The sequence below is a fragment of the Mus musculus genome, chromosome 11 (assembly GCF_000001635.26).
Source record: "Mus musculus strain C57BL/6J chromosome 11, GRCm38.p6 C57BL/6J".
NCBI classification, from domain to species: Eukaryota; Metazoa; Chordata; class Mammalia; order Rodentia; family Muridae; genus Mus; species Mus musculus.
Genome location: NC_000077.6, coordinates 30,266,132 through 30,287,887, shown reverse-complemented (window position 1 = coordinate 30,287,887; position 21,756 = coordinate 30,266,132). Strand labels below are relative to the sequence as shown.

Below are 21,756 nucleotides of genomic sequence, written 5' to 3'. Positions count from 1 at the left end.
ATTCTAGCACTTGGGAGGTGGAGGCAAAAGGATCAGTAGTTCAAAGGCTTTGTAGTGAGTTTGGGGCCCTGTCTAAAAACAACACAAAACAAACCATAAAAACCAAACATCACATTTTCCCCTTTGAATATACAGTTATGCTTGAATAGTCAAACTTTAAAGACCTGAGATAGCTCATTGGCTTAAAAGGACTTAGCCTATCTCTGCCTAGTACCATTGTGTTTTAGTTTTATACTTTATACTATATCCAGAGAGTCTTACTGTAATTCTTCTTGATAGTGTTTGTTTCTCCACTTTGTATCTTTTGGCTATTTTTGCTATAGGTGCATGGATATCTTATGTGCATTTTTATGGAACACAAAAATAAATGAAATCAGATCTGAGGAAATGTAATTCTCTCAGAGCCACATATAAAAATGTTGTTGCAAACAATGTATTGTAGGTTTCTTACAAATGCCACTCTAGGGCACCAAAATTGTCAAAGGCCTTTTCCTCTTGTTTGTGTCTATAGAGTAGTCAATATACTTAACAAGAAAGAACTACATTGCATTTGGACCTGAGGAGGGAGGGCAGCACCCAGAGGAGGCAAGAAAGCTAAATAATGTGACACCCAGAGGAGTTGAAACAGCTCAATCATGTGACATCTGTTAAGCTGGTGATGATGTGCCATGTGCATCCAGCTAACTAATCTTTTAATTTTTATACTAGGTACAGAGCCAGCCCATCCAGTCACCCTGGATAAATGACTAAAAGCATCTTGAGAAAACTGCTGAACATTATTCACTATAACCAAGTACACAGCTCTCTGGAGCCAACTCTGCTTTTAAAAAAGATTTATTCCATTTCTTTTATGTTTATGAATGTTTTACCTACATGTATGTCTGTGTACAACATGCTTGTCTGGTGTCCATAGAGGCCAGAAGAGGGTATAGAATGCCCTGCAACTGGAGCCACAGAAGGCTATGAGGCATCCTGTGGGAGCTAGGAACTGAACCTGAGTCCTCTCTGCAAGAGCAGCCAGGGCTCTTAACTGCTGAGCTGTATCTTGTTCTGAAGCCAACGGTCTTGGTCAGATGAGCTGAAATGTCAAGATGTAAACTGTAAGAAGGAGCACAACACAAAAACAATAGAATCTTCGGGAATATTTTTTACAGAGTGAAATTGGGCTCCCTGTGACTCTTATAGCACAACCTTCTGGCTGCCATTGAGAAGCCAGCAATGAACAAGGTGTGTCTATGCACGTAACATGCTTTACTGTTACAAGGAGGTTGAAATCCAGCAGGTGCTCTGATCCTCTTTCCTATGTGGGAGATTCAAAGACCAGGTCGGAACATGGTTTTCCCCAAATTCAAGATACTCTTTAAAACCTATTTCACAAGATGTTTGGGCTTCAATGAAATAATAATTGCCCATACAGAAAAGAAATGGATAATTTCTGCAATACAAAAGTAAGTCTTAAGGGAAATAAGGGAAAGATCACACTCCAGAAAAATAGAAAACTTTTGGACACTCTGTATCTAAAATACAGGTAGTTCAGAAAAGGAGACAAAAAAACAAAACAAAACAAAACAAAATAGGAAATAGATGTATGAAAAATAATCCAGCTCATTCAGAGTTCAAAAAAAAGTCAAATTCAAATGATGATACAATAGCAACTTTCAATTCTAATTGGCACAGAGTCTTTGGACTCTTTGGAGTAGAAAGAAGACTGAGAAATGGCCTAGCAGGTAAAGCACTTGCTATCACACCTGATGGCCAGAGTTCAATTCCCAGAACACACATGGTGGAAGGAAAGGACCTCCACATAATCACCATGGACCAAGCACTCATCCACACAACCACACACACACAAACTAAGCAAAAGTAGAAATAAATATTTAAAAGAGTAGAGGAAAAAGAAGTCAGGCATGGCGGCCTCTGCCTGGGATCCCAGCACTTGAGACACTTGGGAGGTAAGGCCGAAGGGTCTGGTGTTCAAAATCATCCTCCGCTACATAGTAGGTGTGTTAAAGAAAACAAAAAATTAAAACAAGAAAGCAAGGAGAAGAGAGCCCAAGGCAAAATGTTAGTTAGGAAACAGTTATTCTCATATAGTAATGAGGGTTCTAACCGATAACGTTTTGTTATCAATATTTATTAAAATTGACTGCTATGTCATAATTACTCTGATGCAAGCGAGGGACGAGTACACAAAGACAAGTGGATACGGATCATGGTTGCCTTGTGAATCCTAAGAGTAAACTGAAAACAAACCATTAAAAGGCTGTGATAGAGTTTGCTTGCTTACAGAAAGTAATCCAAGATACAGCAACAACTAAAAGGAGCAAATAGCCAAGATAATAGAGAAATAACTTAATTTCTGTTACATACATAGGGAAAATATAAGGGTGTACATACTGAAGTGTGAGCACTGGCTATTTTGGAGCACCTTCCATTTATATCCTCTGTGTTTCTTTAATATTGAATCATATATTAAAATTAAAATAAAGACAATGTTAAAAATAACAGCATAAACCGTTTAAGAAAATTGCCATGTGGTTTTCTTGTCAAAGATGATACTCCTTAACACTCAGGTAAAGAATATTAACTTTCAAAATTTATCACTAGGACTAAAGAGATGGCTCAACAGCTAAGAGCAGTTGATGCTCTTCAAGAAGCCTGGAGTTCAGTTTCCAGCACCCACATCAATAGCGTACAGCTGCCTATAATTCCAGTTCTAAGGGATCCTACACTTTTGGTTTCCATAGGTACCTGTGCTCACATGCACATGCCCACGTGCACATATGCACACATCAAATAATAATAAATCTTTTAAAAACGACTTAAATTTGTCTGCCATGGTGGTGCATGTTTTCAATCCCAGCACTTGAGAGGCAGGCAGATTTCTGTGAGTTGGAGGCCAGCTTGGTCTATACAGAGTTCCAGGACAGCCAAGGCTATGTATAGAGACATTCTTTCAAACAAACAAACAAACAAACAACCTCTCGTAGCCAGGCAGGACCCCCAATGGAGTGATAAGGACACTAACCACCCACAAAACTTTCAACCCAATATTTGTCCAGTCTAAAAGAAATGCACGGACAAAGATTGGAGCAGAGACTGAAGGAAGGGCTAACCAAATGACTGGCCTAACTTGAGACATATCCCATGAGCAAGCACAAATCCCTGACACTATTAACGGTACTCTGGTATGCTTGCAGACAGGAGCGTAGCATAACTGTCCTCTGAGATGCTCTACCCAGCAGCCGACTGAAACAGATGTAGATACCCACAGTTAGACATTGTTGGGACTGGGGTAAGTGGGGGAGGCATTTGGGATGGAAATAAAGAACAAACAAATAAATATTTCATAAAGGACTTTAGTGGGACACAGCTGCATTGTGAATGCAGTATGATAGTATCCTAGGATGTAAACTTTGGGAAATACTGATATAGGAAATTTTTCTTTAACTGGGCTGTTTGCACCTCTGCTAGCATATATTAATACCATTTAACCTGGATTATCTACAGGAAAGACTGTTATCTACCAAGTCTAGTACTCTAATTATAACTGTGACTGTTGAATGATACCAATTTTATTTCTAGAATAACTTGTCTGGTTTATAGGGTTCAAACTAGTCTAAAAGCCAACCAGAATTTCTTAAAACTCTGGGAAGGTTACGAACTGGAAGGGGTGTTAAAATCCTATAGGATCAATCCCCATCATTTCACAGATGTGCTCTAAGAGAGACATGGACATGCTACGTGAGTTGTCTACAGTTAACCAGAAGAATTGGTCTGAGGAGTCTTGCCACCATATTTAGAATTCTTACCATTAAGCCATTAATATTTTTTAATCCCAGCATAACATCAAAAATGGACCAAAATTCACACTGACTTACCCAGAGAAAGTCACTTTTTGCATTAAGGAGGAATTACATGATAATCTTCAAGGAACAAATTGCCTCCAACTGCCCAGCACTTGTAATCATGCAGGCAGCCTGCCCAGTGCACACAGAACCAAGCCATGTCCTTTGCTTGACTTTTTTGTTACATAAGAAAGCACTGGGAGTTAAAGCCAACTTTTTTTTTTAAGACAACACAACGAAAAAACGTTAAATTCTTTATTCATTTAATAAACATTTCTATTTTTTCTGATAGAATGATGGGGAATAGATTAAATCAATCAGTTCATTCTGTTCCTGATGCTGAGTGGATGTGCATCCTGGTTAGGTTGCTTGCTTGCTTGCTTGCTTAATTGTTTGTTTTGTCAATTTGAACAAGCTAGAATCATTTGAGAAAAGGGAACTTCAATTGAGAAATGCTCCAACCAGACTAATTTGTGGGTAAGCTGGGGGCATTTTCTTGACTAATGAGGTAAAGGAGTGACCAGTGTACTGTGGGCAGTGCTAACCCTGCACAGGTAGTCTTGGATGTTATAAGAAAACAGGGTGGGCAAACCATGGGGAACAAGCTAGTATGCAGCATTCCCCCATGGCCTCTGTTTAAGTTCCTGTCCTGATTTCCCTCAGTGATAGACTGTTACCTGAGGTGTAAGATGAAATAAACCTTTTCCTGTCCACATTGCTTTTGGTCATGTTTATAACAGCAATAGAAACTCTGTTTCCTTGCAATGAACTTCCTTGTCAGGAAGAATTTGTTAATTGGAAATAGTATCAGAGACTTTTAGGACTTCCATCATCTATGAATCCTTCTATGCTGCAGCAGTAAAGGAAGAGAGATTCCATCAAAACAATGGTTCCAAAATGAAACAAACATAATTCTAATTGGTTGAGGATCCCTGGGTGAAGTCAGGCTGCTTAGATTTGGAGGATGGTTCATAATATTAGCTCAGCTCAGATACATTAATGCTCAAGTCTCAAGGGAATGAAGTGCAGGAACTTAGTGCTAGTTTGACTCTGGAATGTCCTCCAAAGACTATTTCAAAAAGGCTTGGTCACCAACCTGGGGAGCTATAGAGCCTCTAAGGGATGGAACCTAATGGAAAGAAGTTAGGTCATGTGACCTTGAAGGAGATACTGGGATCCCAGACCCTCCTTTGTGTTCCAGCTACTATGAGGTAAGCAGCTTTGTTCCATCATGTGCCCCCACACCATGATCTCTTACCATTGGCCTCAGAATAAGGGAGCTCACTCACCATGGGTTGAAACCCCTGGAACTGTGAGATGAAATTAAAATGCCCACCTTTTTAGAAGTTTATCTCAGTTACTTTTTCTTTTATTTTTTTATTAGGTATTTTCCTCATTTACATTTCCAATGCTATCCCAAAAGTCCCCCATACCCTCCCCCCCCACTCCCCTACCCACCCACTCCTGCTTTTTGGCCCTGGCGTTCCCCTGTACTGGGGCATATAAAGTTTGCAAGTCCAATGGGCCTCTCTTTCCATTGATGGCCAACTAGGCCATCCTTTGATACATATGCAGCTAGAGTCAAGAGCTCCGGGGTACTGGTTAGTTCATAATGTTGTTCAGAAACCTAATAAACTTAGGTATTGTTTAAGTTCCAGGTAAGAAGCCTAACAACATTGGCTGGCAAGAAGGTAGGAGAGAAAGGATGAAGAACTCCAAGAGTGCTTCAGAGCCTCCTCAGAGAGAAGAATAGGGTCCAGCTTACAATGCCACTGTGTCTAACCCAAAACTCAGCCACAATGACTCAAGCTATAGTCTATATTACATACTGGTTCTCTGTGATCTTATTTACCTATAGACCATTTGAAAACTACCTTCCTTTGTCAGCAAATGACCAGTGTTGTTTATGTGCTTCACTTTGCTTATCATGCAGGACACTTCCTCAAGGAGTTTATAGTTTTGGAGACTTCAGAAACTCCAGAGTAAATCCAGCTTTATGAAGAACCAAAAGAGTACAACAGTGTAAGGCAGGGCTCAATCAAGTGTTCAGTGATGTGTTACAGATTGAAAGTGAGTCATTGTTTAGACAGAGGGGTAGAGAAAAGAGAGGGAAAGGGGAGGAGAGAAAGGAGAGGTGAGGGAGAAGAAGAGGGGGAGAGAGGGAAGAGAGTGAAAGACAGAAGGAGAGAAGAGAGAAGAGACAGAGGGGAGAGGGAATACAGGAGAGAAGAGGAAAGAGGAGACAGAGGAGACAGGAGAGAGAAAGAGAGAAGAGAAGACACAGAGGAGAAAGAAGGAGAGAGAGTTGGAGAAGAGAAGAGAAAGACAGAGATAAGAGAAAGGAGAGAGGACACGGGAGAGAAGAGGAAAGAGAGGAGAGAGGAGAGAAGACACACAGGAGAGAGATAGAGGGAGAGGAGTTAAAGGAAGAAGAAGGAGCAGAAAGAGCGAAGAGAGATCCCTGAGTTGGGGGAGGGGAGTGGCTGCCAAAAGGTGCAGAAGTGTTAACTTTCCCTCTCAAAACAGGGACTCCAAGTCATAAAGAGAGGCGGATTTGAAGAAACAGGAAAGGCATCTCAGGAACCATATGGGTAAAGGTGTAGAAACTCAGGGATGCCCCAGGCCAGCTTGGGAAACAGTAGGTAGAGAAAACATGGATGATCGGCAGTGTTTTCCATATTTCAAATTATTTACTCAGACTGCATCCTGAGCAAAGACGGTTTCCTGTGGTTTATAAATAGGCCCCAGTTATTTTGGTAAACTGCAGTGCTGATGACCCTTTGTGCAATGTTCCATGGAGACTTCAGGTTTCCAGGAGGCCGAAGACAATGTTTAAACGCAAGAGAAATGATCCAGAACATGAAACCCCACCAATAAAGGCCAGTGCAAAGCTTGTGCACAAGCCCTGTCCTAACCAGGTACTCACCTCCCCCCATCCCCATGTCCTCCAGGTTTTCTTCTAGATTACTTTGCAGAATACCCAAGGCCTTGGGACAGTCTAGACTAGAAGTTGGTGGATAAAGAAGCACAGGAGCTGAATTCAAATGCCTGCGCTCATAGGGAGGGTGTTGCTAGGGTTACAATTCGGTTTTAAATGTCCTTCAACCCACATTCAAACACAGAATTTCTATCTACTTCTATGACTTAAGAAACCACAGAACTGCACAGAACTGCAATTCTCATATTTTCTGAGATGGGAGCCCTTTTGCTTGAGGAACATTCCCAAGTTTTATATAGATTAGAGAGTGTGTTACAAAAAGGAGATATTTATATCAGTTGTTAAGTGGTTAAATTAATACAGATGTACGTTTTGCAACTAGCACTCTGCGTGGTCTTTCTGAACACTTCTGAGTTTCAGTCAGCTCATCAATATTTGAGTTGCTATATATTGTTCATTATGTCCTGAGAAAGATTTTAAATGAAAAGATACTTTTTATTTGTATGTTTCTTTTGGGTTCCTGTATATATGCGGCATAAGAGAACTGACGATATCATACATTCCACTCTTAAACAGTTGCTAAAGAAAAGATTCATCATTCATTCACAGACTTGTGTGAATTAAAGTTAATTACAATAAAATCAGCAGCAAAGTAGTGCAAAAACTCTGCTAGGAAAACACCCACGAGCCAATGCAATTACCTGAAGAAATCACCATCAAACATCTCCTAAACGTGAAGTAATTCTTCTATTAGTAGTCTTACGTGGTTTTCAAAGTTTGGAGCTGTGTCTAAGATGTCTCTAAATGAAAGGGGGTGTTAGTAGCATTATTCCTTTACAATCAGATCAATCTGTTAAAATTAAACCACCACCAGTAGCATTTCTGGCCATTCCTGAGGTCCTTCCAAATATCCAAAATTTCAGAACATACCCCTGCAGTTGAAATAGAGAATCCACTCAATTTATCAAATGTAACAGCACCTGCTTTAAAACGACCTTTCGTGGGTAGACATTATAGCTAAAGAGTATCATTTTCATGTGTTTAAGGTTTATTTGATAAAACTTTTTGATAAAAGTTTTACTTGGTTCAACTGAAGCACATATGTAAATTTTCATTCACGGGGACTTCCAGCCAGAGACGAAGAAGGCACTGTTTGCAGATACTCTTTCATAGGGGTAAGACTGCAGCTTTGGATTGTATGTTAACTAGCAGCTAATCAGAAGCTAAGTTCGTGTAAAAATAAGTTACTGAACATTGAGGAGGCTGATATGCCCTATATCTGCTTTTTGTGTCTTCAACATGATTAACCTCAGGATATGAAAAAGACAAAAACTAGAGCAGAAATTGGGTGTTTCCTACTCTGGAAACCAATTAAGTCTTTCCATTTTGGAATCAAAACAACAACAAAATCAAAGAAAGAAAAAAAAAATCACATGAACATATAAAAAGACCCAGACCAAAACCAAACCAAGACCACTTTCCTGAGATATGGAAGGTGGAGTGCAGCCGCAGGAAAAAAGAAAGATTCTGGCATCTTCTGTATTAGGCATTTCCTGATTGCAATGAGTGAACCGGCCTGAGGTTGGACAGGACACGCCCTTCCGGCCTTTCTCCAGCTTTGCCTGGTGGGGCGTTCCCAGAGGAGCACTCTTCCTGAATCATCTAGAACAAAGAGGAAGAAGAGATTGGGGTAAGCTAATTTAGAAATAAGAGATGAAACATTTACCTCTTAGTTGATTCTTTTAATGACTTTTTTAAATGTACATACAAAGTTATGAGTTTGATAATGCCATTGTCCTTTGCTGATGTTCAGTCCCTGCCACTTCTTCACCGTCCTTTCTCTGTCTTCCTCTCCCCCATAGTCTACTTATGCTTTCATGCCATATATACATATGAGTGTGCTCACACATGCTTATTTACATATAGATTTGAACCATAACCCAGGGAGAAAAAAAAAACATGCCATATTTTGGGTTTTGTTCATTTGTTTCTTGTCCATTACACTCTCTTGTTACCCCCCTCCCTCTTCCTTTAGACCCCCTTCCCTGTCTCCTTTCCTGTGGTCCCCCTTATACTTTTATATTATACATACTGCTTTGCTCCTCTGCTCATAAGCTTTTTAATATGGATTCACTCAGGCTGGCCTCAGCTCCATTGTGCATTTCAGATTAACCTTGAATTTTCAATTCTGTCTCAGTGGCCTAAGTTCTTAGATTACTGATGTGTGCCACCATACCCTACTGGTTTCCTATTTCTTTTCCTTTCCTTTCTTTTCTTTTCTTTTTTATTTCATTTTTTGAGACTATAATTTAATTGCAACACTTCTCCCATCCCGTTCCTCCCTCTAAAACCTGTCATTTGCTCCTTCCCATTCTCCTTCAAATTCATGGCCTCTGTTTCTTTTTTTTTTTAATTTTTTTATTAGGTATTTTCTTCATTTACATTTCCAGTGCTATCCCAAAAGTCCCCCATGGCCTCTGTTTCAGTGTTACTGCGTGCATATAAGTATATACATATGACTTGTAAATATAACCTGTTCAGTCTGTATAGTGTTACTGGAATGTATGTCTTCAGGGATGACCATTTGGCACTGGTGGTGTGCTCTTCTTTGGGGAAGACCACCTCTCTTATTCCCAACTCTCCTCGGTTGGCCACAATTCTTTGTGTAGGGTTGAGGTCCCATGGGCTTTGCTCTGTAGAATTTGGCATGTTCATTAGTGTAACCCTTATTTAGCAGTCAAATGGGTGAGACTTTATGGGTGTAGCTTCTGATTACTAGGAGACAGTCTTATGGAAAATTTCCTGATCCTCTGTATCTCACAATCTTTCTGCTCTCTCTTCTGCAATGTTTACTGAGCTTTAGCTGCAGGAGTGGTTTACAGTGGGCTCCACATGTTGATTAGTTGTCCTTCTCTGTAGTGAGCGCCATCTGTTACAAAGATACATTCCATGGTGAGGAGTGATGACTACACTTATTGGTGTGTGTAAGGGCAAATGTTTATGGATTGTTGCCAGAGATTATGTTGATTTAATAAGTTAGTAGTTACTGATTCTCCTCCAGTAACCGTGACTTCACTACCAAGCGTGGTCTCTTTTTGAGTGGCTCGTTAACCCAATGAAGAGAGCTGTTGGTTGCCACCAGGACATGTGTGCCTCTACTACACCTTTAAAGTTATCACACCATGCTGGTAATTGGGTTTTCTCTTTCTCAAAGCAGTTACATGGACATCTCTGTAGGCACACCCATCTCTACCATTACGTACGTCTGTTGCAGACTCTTCAGCCATCTGTAGACACTCAAGTGACTAAAAGGAACAGTCTGAACCCAAAAGTCTCTGTTCAGAAACTGTTCATAAAAGCAAAAGACTGAAAACTGCAAAGAAATAAAGTGGCATATCATGGGACACTACACAGCTACAATGATAAAGAAAAGATAAAGGATCTGACAAAAATCTCCCTAGGATGCCATAAGTAAAAACAGCAAGGGTCAACAAACTTCGCAGCCTGCCACCGCTGGAGTAAGAAGTAAAGGGAAGTAGTAAGAACTGCATTTGGTTCTGTTTATATATGCCTAAAGAAACACTGGATTGGTACCCTAAAAGAGTAGTGCTTCAACTATTTACAATGCGGTTTTAAAATTTTTTAATGTGGCTTTAAATATGGTTTCTTATATGGAGTAGGAGGGGTATGAAGTGAATGGAAATGCAGTTAGATGAAGTAAATAAAGGTACATATATTTTTATTTTAATTTTTTATTATGTGTATGCGTATATGATGTGTGGTGGTGGTGGTGGCAGAGTGGGCATGCATCCTATGGTGTGTATGTCGAGGCTAAAGGATAACTTGTGGACCTGGTTCTCTCCTTGCACCTTGAACATATATATGTACATTCTGATGATTGAACGCAACCTGTCAGACTTGCACAGTTGCACAGCACTGAGCCTTCTTACCAGTTCAGAGTACATATCTACATATCTTTATTATCATTTTGACGTGTGTGTTGTACTCATATGTGTGCACAAATGACTGTAGGTATGCTCACTTATGCATGTGCGTGTGGAGTCCACAACAGGACAATGTCTGCCTCTATGGCTCATCACTGTATTTTGGGGTGACAGATTCTCTCCTTGAACCTGGAACTTCTCATTTCAGACATATTAACTAGCTAATGAGCTCCTGGGATCTGTCTATATCCCCTATCCTCCATCCCTACCCTTATCTCACAGTGCTGAGGTTACCAGCACTCACTGCCATGCCTGGCTTGTACATGGGTGTTGGGAATCCAAACTCAGGTCTTTGTACTTGTGTGGCACATTCTTTACCCATGGAGCCATCTCCCTAGTGCCCTGATTTGTGTCTCTCTGTTCTTGTGTGTTCATGCATGTGCACATATGCATTAGCATGTATATGGAGGTTAGAGGAGAACCTTGGGTATTAGTCTTCACCTTCATTCTACCTGGTATGAAATTGTTTGCTTCTGGGTAAGCCAGGCAAGTTGGCCCAGAAGCTTCCAGGACTCTCCCGTCTCCACCTCCCATCTCTCTGTAGAACACTGGAATTACAGATATCTGTTCCCATGCTTGACTTTACAAGAGTTCTGAGGATTCAAACTCAAGTCCTCTTGTTGCACAGGAAGCACTTGAGTACTGCCCATCTCCCTATCCATGCCTGATAAAGTGAAAGGATTGCCTGTCCAAAGAAAAATCTACAATTGAAAGAGAAATTTGTGACTGTGGCAATGAACATGTTCAATAAAATAGATGCTTATTTTTCTGGATTGTAGTTTGGGGTGGGACTGGAGAACTAGGGAGGATGGATTCATTTATCACTGTAGCTTCATACTAGGATACAAATCCCAAAGGCTGAGTTGCCATTAAGAATTTTGGCCTGTAAGGCATTCTTGGAGACTGGATTCTTCAGTTCATACCACCCGATTTGGGAGGTTTGGAGGCCTTGGGCCATTGTCGCCAGGGACAGGAAGCTGGAGCAATGTCAGCAACCATATTCCTTGTGAACATCAGGGAGGATTAAGTTCATGAGGACAGACCAAGTAGCTGAGATAAATCTCAAATCTCACAGAGGGCAAATAAATTGAGTAGAGAAAACTTTGATTCCTCTCCTTGTGATGGGTAAAATTGATATAACCTACATCAATACCTAAGACCAATCAGGAAAAGGCTTATGAACAACTCTCTGCCCACAGAGTCTACACCTCAGACGCAGTCTTCCCACCCAATGAGGGAAATCCCAGACTTCTTTCAAACTTGAAATGTGAGGGTGGGGGTTGGGGGTTGGTGTGCATTTCCTATTTTACATTCCACAGCAATTTGAGATCCCGTGTATGGACTATTTCTCAGCTTCATGTTTTCAGAGAGATTGGGAAAGTGCAAATGTCTCTGCAGCTGAGACATGCTTGTGTTTACCCAGAACTCCTGCTTGGCTACTGCTGGGAAGGCTTTAGAAGAGCTCTTCAAAGCAGTCCTCATAAAAACAAACACTTCCCCCACCCCACCTCCACCTCCTGTCCCCTTCAGAAAACAAACTGGTCTGGTCACCGAACACAGGGGATTTTCTATTTAAAAGTTGTCTTCCTTTTATTTTCTTATTCCACATTGGCAGCACTTACTAACAAGTGGATGACTTTCAAGTTGGGTTGTTTGAAACAAGCATTTAAGAATTCAGGTGCTTAAAACTTTTCCATTCCTACAGCCTTCATCTAAAAAACATCTTTTTACAATTTTATTGTAAGTATGTTAGTTGAGCGTAAAGTGTCTTTGACCACCTCTTAAAATTATATATTTTATATCAATGGCTAATGAGTAAAATGTCTCAGATCTTATTCCCTGTTTCAAACTTCTGAATACCACCTGTGGAGTGTAGTGACATGAATGCTTGCAGTCCCAACAATCAGAAGGCTGCCATAGGAGGATCCCAAACTCAAGTTGGTCTGGGATACGCAAAACCTCACTGTGCCTAAGACAGAGTAAGAGGGGGAATCAAGCTTGTGCTTGCTCTAAGCTATGGGTAAAAGGAGGAACTCAGGAGAAATAGCCCTTAAACCAGAAGAAACAAGTTGGGTGTGGTCGGGGTAGGGGTCCATTTATCTTCCAACAGAAAGACATCATTTATGCTGTGACCATGTATCGAAATTCATATCTGAAGGTGTAGGATGAAAATTAGGTTATTCCAATTCAAGGGTGTTATTTAGGGAGCAAAGCAGACAATATTTAAGATCTCAATCTAAACCAGACGTTCTCAACCTGTGGGTTGTGACCTGTTTGGGGGTCGAATATCAGATAACCTGCATATCAGATATTTACATTGTGATTCATATCCATAGCAGAATTAAAGTTATGAAGTAGCAATGAAAATAATTTTATGATTGGAGTCACCACAACATGAGGAACTGTATTAGAGGGTGGCAGCATTGGGAAGGCTGAGAACCACTGTCAGAGCAAGCTGCCATGGCCATTGTCTGCTGTCTGTGGAGAAATGTCCATGCCACCCCCACCCCCCATTCTCTTTGAATCTCTGCAATTTCCTTAATGAATTTGAGGCATGAATCCTTTACATAGGCCAACAAATTGTATGGAATTTGGGGAAGGCTGAACAGAGGTTTATCATGAAGCAATGGGGCTCTGTCATTGCCAAAGTTTTATGTAGACTTCCAGAGAGTGACACTGTGCCTCTGCTCTAAGAAAAGCATCATGAGTTGCCCTAGGCTGGTGGATATATAGAAGAACTGGATTTAGACATCTGGTCTCTATTTGGAGTTATTACTTTATATCATATTCCAAATTTTAGTTGCTTTTGTTCAGTTTTTCTGAGCCTGAAGCTTTAATTACTGAAGATCTCATCTGACAATGTCTACAACAGTACTGTCCAAGAGAAAGGAAAATGCAAGCCGCATATGTGACTTAAAATATACAATGGCTTGCATTTTCAAACTTAAAAAGGTAATGTTAATTTAAAAAAAAATAGATCTTATTATACTTATCAGTAGTGTCATATCAACATTATATACATTTTATGACCTGAGGACTAGAGAGATGGCTTAGCTGGTAAGTTTGTTCTCTGCCAAGAATTATGACCCAAGTTTGGTCTCCAGAATTCACAGAATAGACCCTTACACATACACAAAATATAATAAAAAAAATTGGGGAACATGGTGTGGTGGCACATGCCTTTGATCCTAGCACTCAGGAGGCAGAGGCAAATGGCTCTCTGTAAGTTCTAAGCCAGTTTCGTCTACAAAGTGAAGTTCCAAAACAGTCAACAGTCAGAGCTCTTACTGAGAGAAACCCTGTCTCAATAAACAAACAAACAAAAGATGAGAGAGATTTTAGTTCCTTTTTTTTTTAACTAAGAAGACTTTGGACTCTAATATAGAATTAATAAAGTTTACTGAATAGATTGTTTTTGAAAAGTTTACTAATAACAAACCAAAATTCAAATTTTAAATATAAAAGAGTTACTTTTTTCTTTCTAAGCTTTGTTATTCTGAGATCAAATCCAGGACTTGTAAGTGTTAGGGAAGTACTTTGTAAGTTCTAAATTTAAAATTTAGTTCATTAAAACTAAGTGAGATTAAAGTCAGGTTCCTGTTGCTCTAGCCACATTTGAAGTGCTCCACAGCCACGTGTCACCAGGGCTGTGTCCTGGAGCCTGAAGCTTTCCTTCTTTTCATCCTTACCTGCTTCTCCAGTTGAGGATTCCAGGAAACCATCCTTGTTAGCTTCATCCCAACAACTAGAAACTCAGAATCACTATTATTATATTTCTTTATTTCAATTATGTGCATGCGAAATTGGTCAGCATGTATCTGGGAGATAAACTGATAAATCCTTTCTCAAGAGGAGTATGCAGGCAGATCTGAAAAGGCTAAAAAAGCCTTTCTAGCAGCTAGGGAATTAGTGGATAATGATACAAAATAAGGAATTTTAAATGACTTTGCTTTTAAATGGCTTTTAATTTTTATTTTTAATTTTAACTGATTTAATTTTAAGTGGTTTACTTTTGAAATAAATTTAAAACTTTAAATAGCATGCATAAAACAAAAATCACCATCTTCCTTCATTTTTAATGTCTATTTACTTAAAGGCTTGGGATATCATTGTGTAGATCATGCAGTCCTTGAACACACTCTTGACACCCTGCTCTGCCTCTCAGTACTAGGTTTATAAGTGTATACCACCACTCCTGGTGAAAGAGAGCATTCAGCAGTGTTTCATAAGTAGGGTATGAAGCCACCATCTTTATTTAGCTCAAAAATATTTTCATAACTCCAAAGTGACATTAAGCCCATATCCATTCTGCAGTTTTTCCCATATTTTCCCTACCTCTTCTACTTCCTACACCCACCACCCACCAATATGCTTTCCATCTTCAGAGATTTACCTATTTGGGATATTTCATGTAAATCAAATAACATAATGTGAACATGTTATTTAGGTTCTCTCCCTTAACCTTCCCAAGGATCATCTGCTTCATAGCATCCGTCCTCCATTTATCACAGCGTTTATCACTGTACATACAGCACATTTTCTTGACTCATTCCCTGGTGGGCTTTTGGGATGTCTCTAACTTTTGCCTATCATGAATAATACCACTTGCTCATAGGATCATAAGATCAGGTACAGTGTTTCCTTAAATACCTGCAGTAAGTGACTTTTTGGGAGCCTGCTAGATTTTTTTTTCCCCACAGGGGCTGCATTATTGTTTTTGTTTCTATCATCGATTTCTCAGTTTCTCACCAATGTTTGTTATTTTCTTCTTGTTTGTTTTAATTATAGGTACCTTAATGCATATGAGGTAGTTTCTCTTGTTTTTAATTGTCATTTAAGTTGAGCATATTCTCAGGAGCTTGTTGGACACTTAGGTATCATTGGTGAATGATATATTCAGGTCCTTTGCCCATTTTGAGTTTGGATTTTGTTACTTTAAAGAGTTCTAAGGTTTTTGCCCGGTGGTAGTGGCACATGCCTATAATCCCAGCACTCTGAAGGCAGAGGCAGGATGATCTCTATGGGATCAAGGAAATTCTGGTCTATAGCACAAATTCCAGGACATCCAAGGCTACACAGAGAAACCTGTCTCTAAAAACAAAAGACAAACAAAAAAGGGAGTAGGGGAGGCGGAGAAAGAAAGAAAAGAAAAAAGAATAAGAAAAAGGAGTTCTAAATATTATTTATGTTTATATTACCATATCACATAATAATATTTTTACCCTCTAGAATAGAAAATGAAGGAAAGGATGACTTAAACAAACAAACAAACAAACTGCCCACTGCTCTCTTTTAGAACATATATTCTTCTAGGAATATATTTACCGAATTAATCAAAGAATAAATTACTTTATGTCAGAAATTGTGCATTTAGTGCCAAAAAGTATTCATTCATGATAGTTGGTTGGATATATGTCTTTACAGTTTTTTTCTGTTCAATATAAAACTAAAAATTTTTTGAGACATGGTTTCATGTAGCTCAGGCTGGCCTCAAACTTGGTAAGTAGCAGAGAAGACCCTGCCTCCGAGTCCCATGTGCTGGAATACATGCTTACACTACCACACTTGACTGAAACATTCTGATAAGAAAACTTCCCACTCTTGATAGGGGTCAAAAAGAGAGCATGATTAAGAATAAAAATTATGAAAAAAAAGGATAAAAATTACAGAAATTCATTCAGGTTTAAAAACATGTTTTGATTTTAAAGTTTAAGGCTATGGTCAGTATAATAAACAATAGGATCTACTTGGGCTAATATATAACAAAGAGAAGACTAGGGTATCATTCGTTCTTTTCCAAACCAAACAGGTGGTAGTAGACAGACTTCTTGTTCACACAGATCTGGCTTCAGGTGTAGTCCTATGACTTACTTTGGCATAAAATGGGGAGAAAGAGACCAAGTGTCATTTGCTAGTTGCTGATACCTAACCCTCTATCACAGGCTTCCCTCACCAGGGAGTGGAACCACTCATTGACATGGAGGTACCCTAACATTAACATACCCTGGAATGCTGAGCTGGTACGGTGAAGATAGCTTCCCCAGAAAGCCTCTTCAATCCAGAGCTGACTTTACAAAGCAAAACATTAACCTTTGTTGAATTAGGGACCTGTTATGTTATGCTAAGATTTGGGAATTTTGTATTATAGCATCATAACACAGATGACAGTTACTGATACATGTTAGGAACATTTCCCTCCATATTTTAAATGGAAAGTTAAAATGACAAATTATATCTGCGAAACTTTTGTGATTTTGAGTGTCTCCCATCCTTGCTAAATATCGAACTTCGATACTGACCTAAATACTGACCTCACAACATTTTCATAACAAAGTATTTCTAATGGGCATCATGGTGCATGCCTTGGAAGCCCATCACTCAAGAGGCTGATATGGGTACATTGGCGTGAGTTTAAGATGAGCCTTGTAATAAAGTGAAATCTTGTCTCAAAAAAGCAAAAAGAACCCCTACATTGTTTCTCTGGAAGACAAAGTCTAATATAATTATAGGTTTCTGGTTTTTCTTAATGGAAAATAGTATGTTACTGACATGATAATGATAAATTCTGGGTTCCTTTAAATCAACCTTGATTCTAAAGTAAAGATCAACTTCTACAGAACTGCTTCTGAGATATTTGAAGATAATTCTGAGTTGTCACCGTCACTAAGTTTAAATTTTTGTTCTAAATATTTGCCTTTTAAAGAGATATCTTTCAGGGCTGGAGAGATGGCTCAGTGGTTAAGACCACTGACTGTTCTTCCAGAGGTCCTGAGTTCAATTCCCAGCAACAACATAGTGGCTCACAACCATCTGTAAAGGGATCTGATACCCTCTTCTGATGTGTCTAAAGACAGCTACGGTGTACTCGTCATATATATCTATCTATCTATCTATCTATCTATCTATCTATCTCTCTCTCTCTCTCTCTCTCTCTCTCTCTATATATATATATATATATATATATATATATAAAGTAAAATTTTAAAAAAACATCTGCAATAATTATATTTTAAAAAGAGATATCTTTCAAATAATATCTCTAGGTTTAGAACTGGTCTTTTCTGGGTGATTTTTATTTTCTATCAAAAGATAGAAGTGGTGAGGTATTTATGGTAAACCTCTGAATCTTTGACTTTCACATCTTTTTTGGACTAATTACCAGTTGGGGGAGTTCCTTTTTGAAGAAAAAAAAATAAGACTTAAGTGGGAGTGGAATGGGGGAGATGAGTCAGCCATCAAAGGAAGATTTAAGTACCTGCTATCTGTGATGAAGGAAGCATTGAGGTGTTACCATTTCACAATAGCTTTGGAAGAATTTAAAGTGAGGCATTCCCCAGCATTGATGTGGTTTAGATTGGTGATCTATTAACAGTGTGGCTAGGTTGATACCAGAGACATACTCCACTGACCCTCGAAAGGGAAGCAACTTTCATTTCTAGTGGGTTTTCTTCATTACTGGGTAGCAGTTCCCATGTAGATTTTGTTTGATTTAGGTCAACAAATACTTTTAGTACCTCTTAACTGAACAACACATTCAAAAGAACAAAGAATCCTACCCTTGAAAGAATTGACCTTCTGGCTCTGTTATGAACCTTCTGAGGAAAATGTTAAATTACTTGCCTTCCTCAACTTTTTCCATATAATCAAAAGCAAACTGATAGTAAAGCTCTAAAACAAATAATCGTCTTCAACGTACTATGACAATTTTTTGTTTTATTTTAGTACTAAAATATGCTTCCATCAGCCCAGGTTGCTTTTTAAGCAGGTGGGCAGATCTCCAGGGAACACTGCCTTTTAAGTCAAGGACCATATTCCCTTGAAAAGCCCACAGTTGGGGATCTTACAGAAATGGGAGGAAATCAGTTTCTCCAGACCGTGTTCTCCAAAGAGCATTTCTATTCCTAGAATGATGATTCACCATCCTTTCCCTCCCATTAGTGCAGTTTCAGGACTTCTACACAGCCTGGGAGCTGACAAGATAGCCAGTGGGCTGCTTTGTGGGGGGCAATTAACATAAATTCAAGAAAATGTCCATTGTCAGAAAATGGAGGTGGTAGAACTCCAGCGTTCACGTCATCTCAAGGATCCTCTATAATAACCGGGAGTCCAGGGCAAAGCACCTGGCCTCTGGTTAAAGTTGAGTCTGTGCTTAGCCATGAGGCAAGAATTGGATAAACCACTTGTAGGCTGTTCCCAGCTACCCTCGAGGGGAAAGGTAAAATAGCATTCACATGGAGGAATCCATTAACCGTTTGAAGAAACACATATGACTGGCTCCAACGCCCAAAGCTTCTCTCATAGAGGTCAGCGTCATCGGTCTTCAAGCTGGACATCATCACTGAGCTCCAACCAAGCAAACAAACGACTCACCCTAACCTCCCGGTGCAACTCCTTTTCTAAAGGCGAACGTCGCAGGGAAGAAGAGGCTGCACAAGTAACCGAGAAAATTAGCCTGTCTTTTTCAATGGCGATAATCGAATTAGCCTCAAATTAAACGAGTAATTGGTCCTTACTGGATGCAAGGATAAAAGCCCCCATTGTCCTTTTGCTCTCGCAGCAGCGGTTCCAGCGGTACCCACCCCGCCCAGGCCAGACCCTGGCGCAGGGTGCGTGGCCCGGGGCTTAGGAAGCGCCAGAGCTCCGGAGAGCGTGCACGCGCTCGCTGTTCCCCGCCGCATCCGAACCATCTCTGGGTGGGCGGCTGCCGGGCTGTAGGGCTGCGCGCAGGACGGAGGGCGCGCGACAGGGAGAAGCCGCGGAGGCTTGAGTGCTGCGGGAGGCGTGTGCGCGCTCCCGCGACCGAGCCTCCCCGCGCCCGCGCCCCTCTCCCCGCCCCGCCCCTCCCCGCGCCCCCGCCCCCGCCCGCGCGTTTTCTCCTCCCTCCTCCCCGCCCCGCGCCCGCCCAGCCCCCGGAATCTGTGCAGCTGTCGCCGTCCAGGCTGCAGATTCCTCCAGTCCCTCCCCCGGCCGCCTCTCTGCCCGGAGCGAGCGCGCAGCCCAGCGCAGCAGCGCCTACTGGTCCCGTCCTGTGAGCCCCGGCCCCAGCCGCCGACAGCCCTGCGAAGTCGCCTCCCAGGCCTACCGGCCCGGCCGCCGAGGAGCGGGAGGAGGACGGGACCCCGGCCCCCACCCCCCACCCCACCTCCGGAGGTAGGTCAAGGGCCGAGGCAGGAGGATGCCAACTCACCCGGGGCTGCCTGCGGGAGAGCGGAGGAGGGGCGCGGGCCGGGGCGCATGACGCTGCTGCTGCCCTGCACCCCGGAGGCCGTGGGGGCGGGGAGCCGGCCCTCCGGACGCGGCGGGTTTCGCAGTGAGGTCGCTTGCCCCCCCGGACGCACTCGGTCCTGTCAAGGGGGTGCGTGCCGAATCGGGGGTCTCCCGGGGCCTCTTCCAGGCTCTGCGAGTAACGGTGTGGGGCTGCGGGCAGGCGTGGTCCGTGCTGCTCTGCAGCAGCCCCGCCGCCCCCGCCTCGCCCAGTTCCGCGCCCGCGCAGGGCTGGGGGAGCCGCCCTGGGGTGCGGCGCCCGCCCTAACGTCCTGCCACTGGGTCTTCAACAGGTTCGTGCGGGCTCAAGGACCCTCGGGCCCTGCCTAGGGAAGGTGGGCTAGGTGCCCTCTGGTCACCGGCTCACCGTAGCCTCTCCGAGGGAGCCTTCCCTTTGTTTTGGTGACAGGAGAGGTGCCAGGTGGTACCATCTAATGAGGGGAGGCTGTACGGAAAGCATTGCCCTTTATTTTTGCAGTCAAGCCGGGGCACTTAGTGAGGAAAGGGATGTGTGGGAGTGCTTCAGCAGAAGAGAAGATGGATTCGATGCGGGCTTTTGGGGCGGGGATGTGTGTTGTTGGCAAGATGGATGGCTTACGGTGCCCTCGCCGTGATGCAGCACAATGCAGCAGTATCGCAGTCTCCGGGCTTCTCGCCGACGGGGCTTGGCACAGCTACTCGGCGCCTGCGGCCCCCGCCCGGCCCCACCCAGGCCCAGGACAGCGCTTTGTTGGCGCCCAGAGCTGCTAATACCTTGCGGTGCTGCTGTGGAGAGACGTAGTGTCAGAGTGTTGTAGAGTCGGGAGGAGCAGGTCACCTAGGTATGCGAGGGGCAGCCTTTGGGGCAGCCTTCGCTTTGGGGGTGACCTCTCCGGCCCCTCCTGGTGGGTGTGGGCACCCAGGCGCACCCTGCAGCAGTGATGCAGGCAAAATCTGCTGGCCTGCTGCTGCAGAAGGAGCCTGATGCTAAGGAGGGACAGCACAGGAGGGAGGGGCTGCAGAAGAACACCCCAGGCTGTGTGGTGCATTTGGTGTGGAGTTGCCGATTTTCTGTGCATCGCCCATAAACCATAGCCACAAACCAGATGGACATTGATTCCATTATTTGTGGAAAGTTAGTGCTTATTAATTAGATGGTCATAGTCATGATGTTGTAGTTATTTCTCTTCCTTTCATTATTTCTGAGAAAATGGATTTTTCCTTTAGGAAACCATCTTTGAAATGAAATGATTTTTCATTTTAGATCATATGCTCCTGAAAACGTTTACTAAATTTTGGATTCAGCTGGTTGTTTTAAAAGAAATTTGTATGAGACTCTTTTAACCTGGTTTTTAATATGATTTTTCTGCAAGCAAGCACAGTTATTTATTTGGATTCTCTATTAAGCATTTTTTGATAAGTGTCATGATTGATAGTGAATTGGTTTTCTCCAGAATCAGACTTATAGGTTCAGGTACTCAGGTGAAGCCTCCAGACATGACTAATGGGGTTACTGGCTTCGTTTATGGCTGCTTATATGTATTTTTGTGTATATATATTGTATAGATAGATGTGGCTGGGGAGGAGGGTTGAGGCCTCTACTGTTGAGATGGTTCTGAAGACCATTTAAGTGTCTTCACAGGAAAATGCCCCGTTAAGCTGCCAGTTCTGTACTTTATTTATGAGGTATGAGGTGGCATATGGGATAGATTTCAAATGTCAA

The 21,756-nt window shown here is 41.8% G+C and overlaps 1 protein-coding gene and 1 long non-coding RNA gene across 5 annotated transcripts in view; one reads left to right on the top strand and one right to left on the bottom strand.

Moving 5' to 3' along the window:
• Positions 1–818: 818 nt before the first annotated feature.
• Gm8098 (predicted gene 8098) lies at positions 819–20,430 on the bottom strand. 3 transcript variants are annotated; one of them, NR_168037.1, is made up of 3 exons: positions 19,978–20,430; positions 7,488–8,448; positions 819–1,078 (listed from the first exon to the last, which is right to left on the bottom strand). It is a non-coding gene; the product is annotated as a predicted gene 8098 (long non-coding RNA). The 3 variants fall into 3 exon arrangements; NR_168039.1 differs by lacking the exon at positions 19,978–20,430 and adding an exon at positions 19,304–19,582; NR_168038.1 differs by lacking the exon at positions 819–1,078 and having other exon boundaries at positions 7,261–8,448.
• The window catches only part of Sptbn1 (spectrin beta, non-erythrocytic 1), a 168,990-nt gene continuing 166,737 nt past the window's right edge, over positions 19,504–21,756 (top strand). The window contains exon 1 of one of the 2 annotated variants that reach the window (XM_006514599.4): positions 19,504–19,940. The gene's annotated coding sequence lies outside the window, so the exon portion shown is untranslated. Of the gene's footprint in view, positions 19,941–20,274; positions 20,348–21,756 lie in introns of those variants that run through there. The other variant, XM_006514600.4, reaches the window with a different exon arrangement.